Source organism: Ixodes scapularis, unplaced genomic scaffold (genome assembly GCF_016920785.2).
Source record: "Ixodes scapularis isolate PalLabHiFi unplaced genomic scaffold, ASM1692078v2 ptg001986l_1___fragment_3__unscaffolded, whole genome shotgun sequence".
NCBI classification, from domain to species: Eukaryota; Metazoa; Arthropoda; class Arachnida; order Ixodida; family Ixodidae; genus Ixodes; species Ixodes scapularis.
The window spans coordinates 392,861-398,853 of NW_024610225.1; the positions used below are offsets into that span (position 1 = coordinate 392,861).

General features: G+C 44.8%; 1 pseudogene; it reads right to left on the reverse strand.

Moving 5' to 3' along the window:
- Window positions 1-2,985: 2,985 nt before the first annotated feature.
- On the reverse strand, window positions 2,986-5,234 carry LOC120845832 (annotated as a pseudogene).
- Window positions 5,235-5,993: the final 759 nt, after the last annotated feature.

A 5,993-nucleotide genomic window follows, 5' to 3' on the forward strand; every position in this document is an offset into this window, starting at 1 on the left:
TAAATGAGATTAGAATTCGTAGACGCCGCCAAAAAAAAAAAACCTACAATCTCGCTAGCGTTTTGAAGCTTCAGCTGTGTCCAGGTTGGTTATCTCCCGTACACGACCGACGAACACTCACATTTCCGCTGCTATTTTGTAGCTTGCGCTGCGTCCACATTCGTTTTCTTCCTTCGTCTCCTTGGTGCTCCTTGTGCGGCAGGGATTGCCCCCCGTAGACCACACACGTCGTCTGTCTGCTTCCTCGCCACATTGACTGTCTTTGAATTTCCTTGCCGGAGATTTCCTCGGGGCTCCCAAGAAAAGATTCGACCGACCTTAAAAGTTTCCTCGAAGGATGTTCCCGCTTTCGCTCTCTCTCTTCCTCCTTCAAGCCAGCCTGCCACACCGATGTACAGTGTGAAAAGGTTTGCATACCTCCACGGTCAAACATTGCAACGGTTTGACTGGCAGCTCAGTAGTTTGATCAAACCTGTAAGCAGTTTCAAACCGGGCCGCCAAGCCGCAGTGCGGTTTGAACTGGTCCGCATACCGCTACCCTATGACCTGTTTACAGTTTAACTAGGGCGATGATCAGTTTGATCATACCGGTTTGTAGTTACGCTCTACTGCCAAACGACAGTATGAACCTGTTTGAATTATATATTTTTCTCTTTCATTCGGGGTGCAGAAGTCAAAACAGGTTTTTTAGAAATATTTTCTTGAAACCTACATTAATAAGATCTGAGAATCATGAACACACCACATAAGCACACGTTTGTCCAAACTTTTAGCACACTTGGTTTATTCATTTATAGGCTTTTGTTTTATGCCCGAATAGCGCTTGAAATCAAGCAGTAAATTGAACTCATTCCTGAGCATTGGTGCGCCTGAGCGCTTTTTGTTTCCGATCGAGCTCACTTCTTATTCCACTCATTAAACGGGTTTCAGTGTGTGAACAAAAATATAATTAAAAGAATAATACGACCTTGGTGGGTATTGCTTTAAAACACTATATGCGTATAAACAGTTTATTCTCCCGTAATATTATTAAAACTCATATCGTTATTCAACCCTGGAGGTGGACAGTACCACAGAAAAGGCGTTGGCTCGTATCTGAGGCCTGTGGTGCCGCATTAATACAAAAAACACACCTCCTCTAAACTAACAAAAGACACTCACACATAAATGAATATATGCAAAAGAAAGGAAATAAAGAAAACAAGAGGTGCGGTTCATTGTCCCTACAGAAATTGTGATTCCTGTTCGCACCAAGCTTTTGAGGTGTTCCGGCTGTAGAGAGTGCACTCCGTCATGTCCTCCGGTAGAGAGCGCCAGAGCGCCGCAGTTCCCATTGGAAACGAGCTCTTATGCCCCCAGGTACGCCAGAAAAGTCGCTGCACGCCACAGGACCTGGTTTGGAGAAGATGCTGCAGCAGCGGGAGCTCGGAGTCCCCATAATGAAGGCGATTTTGTTCGAGCTAGAGGGATGCCACTTGTTGACGATGTGTCAGAGAGGTCCATTCAAACACTCTCATGAGCTCTTTTGTAAAAAGGTAACGTTAGCGTGTAAAGCGAGGGAGGCCTGCCGCCTCTGAATCACATTAGAAGCGCGTCGCTGCTCACTTTCAAGGGATGCTGATAACAAAAATTGGTTGGGGTCCCAAACGGGATTACCCAACTCAAGGCGTGGTGGGACCACTGGGGTGTATAGGTGCCGCAGACCAGTAGCGCCATCTTCAGCGGTTACCCGCAACAGAAAAACAAGCATCCGCCTGCCACTGGAAGCCGCCTCACCAATGTGAGCCGAGAAATTTAATTTAGGGCCCAATGTAATTCAAAGGAGCCTTGCGCGACTGAGCGTAGGAAGTGCTGTTTTGTTGAGCTCGAGACTGCTGATCGGTAACACGGCTTGTGAATGTGGTAATAAGGGTTGAAGGGTATTCTTTTAAATTAGGAGGACCTTGTTTGTAACGATCCAAGAGTTGACAACGTACAGGTCATTCGGAAGTTGTTGCTGCTGGAAGGAGTGCTCGACTGGCTGAGTAATTATGAGGTCATCGGTGTAGAGACGGGCCCTGCAATGCTAGGAGGACGTTAATTCATAAATGATGGTGTTGAACAGAGTTGGTCCAAGACAGTTTCCTGAGGGATTTTCTAAAGGACAGGTTTAGCGCTTGACACTGCTTCTCTGAAGGCAACTCTTTGGAGACGGTGTTCTGGAAAGCCTGATATCCAAATTTTACGACAGCCGTACTGGCAAGCTGAGAGAAGTTTGTGCTGCTTGGAAGTGGGCGAGGTATTTTCTTTTTTGTTGACGATTAGTACTGTCGTTTTCAAGATGACGGATGTTGTCGAAATGGGCCGGTATGCGGCATCTGATGATGTTGTGAAACTATTATTTTTATACATCGGCCTAACGCGAGTCAGTTTCAAATTGTAGGGGCTCAACCACCCCACAAAACGTTGGCAAACATATTATTGAAAACCTCGCTGAAACATCCGGAGCAAGGCCACAATAGGATGAAGATCACCCGGGCCGCCACTTTCGAGTGGTTTCGGGTCTTTCAGTGTTCTTTAGTGTCGTCAACTTGTATGACAACATGACCGCGTGGTAATGCACTTGACGGTGGAAAGATGGGGGATGTGTGGATGATGTCGGGTCAGTCCAGTCTAAAAAGAATAGGTCACTAAAGAATCCGCTATGGCTTTGGAGCTTTGTAGGTTGTCTCAGTCAATCACACACTACGAGGAGGACGATGAATTTTCTCAATGTTTGATATACGATCAGAACACGTCCAGACGTTTTACAGCTTTCTGCGTGATTGCGTTTACGCAGGGGCTATATCAGGTCCGTCTGGGCCTGTCATGCTTAACTAAGGTGGTGCCAGTTGTACGTATCGTTGGCTTTTTAAACAAAGTTTCTGACAAACATCATTAACAGCTTCTGTTGAGATATGAATGATGGGACAAGAAAGGGCTCGAACTGAGGAGACTAGCTTTTAACTACAAATTCAGTTCATAAGTTTTAGGAGAAATGCACGCAAAATCCAACACCTTGACACATTTCGTCATCTTAGGGGGAACAGGAATTACGTCCAAATGGTATTTCTGCTTCACAGCAATGATGTGTGGAATCGAAAATCCCTTCCTCTCAGGCCTGTATTGCACACCACACTCCAGAAGTTTGTTAATAACCCATGTACACTTGACCAGCATACTTTGCGAAGCACCGAATTAATGCAAAAGTTCTCTCTCTCTCTCAACAACATGCATGATTGTGAAATTGTTTCTTCTCTTCCGATTATTGCACAACACAGAAGAAAATGTCTTTGTGCCCATTGTGACCTTCTTGTAAACATACACATGCTCTCTGTTGGAGAAGAAAAAACCAAGAGCTGTCCTCGCAGCTCCAATTGTCTGACATGGTCTGCCATGAAAAACAATACCATTAGATGATACTCTCGTGAAATGTAAATTTTCTAGCTTGCTAAGCACAAAGTCAACATGCAAGCGGTCTCTAACACGATTTTGGATGACACTGAGGGCATTGCTTATAGCAACCAAGCTCGCAAGCTGTTTTTCCACAGCTTTTGTCCCTTTCGCAAGGTGCATCAGTTCCCCATTTCTATTCTCAAATAAAAATGCTCAAGTGGGCCAAAGTTGTCCCCAGTTCCTTACTGAGTCAGCAATGTGTGTGAACTGGTGAACATTAAGTGAGCAAAACAGCTCTCCATACAAATTTTTAACACCATCAACAAATCCGAGCAACAGCCTCTCCAAAATACCAAGGTCCTCTACGGAGACAGATTCAGACAGCAAGAGGTAAACTGCGCCAATCAGAAGGGCAAATTGATCAAGGTAAACATCCGGAAGGCTTTGGTGCAAAGCAGGAAATGAGTATAACAAAAGCCAGGCACGCAGTTCGCTTGCTTTCCAATAGCATCTGTGTTTCAAGGAACGTGGGGTCCTGGTGATATAGTCCGGTGCCTTAATGGCCAGTAGTTTCTTATCCACCACGTGTACCTGACGGCCCAGGTACCATGACTCTCCATGGTACTTTGAGTCAAACCATAAATGCGAGAATGTTCTCACCGCCGCGAGTAGAACGCAATGCATGTAGTCGACAACAAATCCGCTACCGCAGTGAAATTCGGGTATGAGGCTCAAAACATTGGGACCTTTGACGCCCTTCATCGGGTGACCATTCTCAAGTGCTTCTGCAGCTTGCCGCTGCATCCGATGGCCATTCCTGAGGGAGTGTGTGCTACCAGGCAGATAGATATGGACATGCCCTTTGCCTGGCAACGAGAGGGATTTTCCAGGATGTTCACAGAAGGAGCAACCGTAGAGACTATTGAACTGTCTTATACCCTGAAGCATTGCTCTCGCAACTGCATCTACCGAAGATATAGGAGCTGTAATGTAAGAAATTAAGGTTTTGCCTGTCTCTGGGTGACGCCAAGCAAGTCCACTAGTGGCAAGTTCCATAAGCTCCACGCAAAAAAGCTTCATGAATGTATTCATTACCGGCTTTACACCAAACCACAAACAAGTCAAAATCTGGAACTTCTTACGCATGAGAGGTGGAAGCTCAGGAATAGTGGAGTGTAAGGGCCAAGGAGACTTTCCCGAACTCTTGAAGAGCTGAACACCGTCCGTGTTCCAGAAAAGAGAGAAATTAAATCTTGAAGAACAAGCAGGTTGTGCCCGGTACATCGCACCATCTATAATATCTTCAATATCTTGTCACTGGCTGAACTTGTTGGTTTAATGAAATATTTATATATTTTATCATCCTTTAGAAATGATCGCAAAGTGTCTGCCGACTTCATCTGCAGGAAACTGCCCTTGCTATGGCACGGCTCATTACAACATGGACAATGTGTCGCATTTTTCTCTAGGTATTCATTGCATTTACTACAGAAAAAGTGGCTGCACATTCCTCTGCCTCTTTGAAAGCGTAACAGAGCCTTGAAGAACATAAATGTGGTGCTCGGGAGGGTGTTAGATGATGGCAGAAGTGTTGTAAAAGCCAACAAGATTTGACCTAAGCATTCTCTTGTTAGTCCACACTTAAAAAACACTGTCATCAAAAAGAGGCAAGCCTTAATGTTAGTGAAAGGGCTGCCTTCAAAAAGTGCAGAATCATCAATGTTAGGACTGTCAGGAGCAGCTGAACTATCACTTTCTGCAGCACCATTGTCAGATTCAGAGTTCATCTCTAGAACATCATCGTCAGATTTAGAGTTCATCTTTAGTTTATCATCGTCAGTTTCGGAGTCGGAACAGTGAATCGGTTCCTCCGTCTCACTCTGACAGCATGAAGCAGGACTTGACGATTGAGCTTGGGCACCATCCAGCATTGAGGAGAGGACAGTATCTGGTGCATCGTCTAGAACTGCTGGGCTGGTTGTTGCACTGGAGGCTGCCATTGCTGAGGCTTGCCATTGTCGACAGGTTTGCAGTGGCAGCTTTAATTAAAGATTCAAAATAAAATTCATTATTATGTATAGTAAACCTAACAACAAACTTGCCAAACAAAAAGGGACAATAGCAGAAATGGTAAGCAGCTCAAGACCACCCTTCCCAACTCAGAACCCAAGCCTCTAACCAGTTAAAAAAAATGTTGACAATTAATGCTTATATTGGTAATCGGAGATATAAATCAAGCTCTCGAGCATTTGCTTCATCTTACCTTACATATTGTCTAAAGAGAAAATAGTCTATATGTACAGATGAATAAACTGTACTGAATGTGCAACTAAAAGCATGCCAGGTAATTTGTTGAAATCTTTACAGGTGTGCATTATAAGATTCCACTATCGTGTAGAAGGACGTACAGACAGCAGAAGCAGTGCGCTCCAGACTGTGCGTGTGACGTCACACTGTGCGTGTGACGTCTGAGCAAACTTAACCGAGGAAAAAGTTAGACATCAATAAGCTGGAAGTATCTACTCACGGCATACGTCTGTTAAGAAAATGCGTCTGATCGGTGCCACAGACAAGAGATG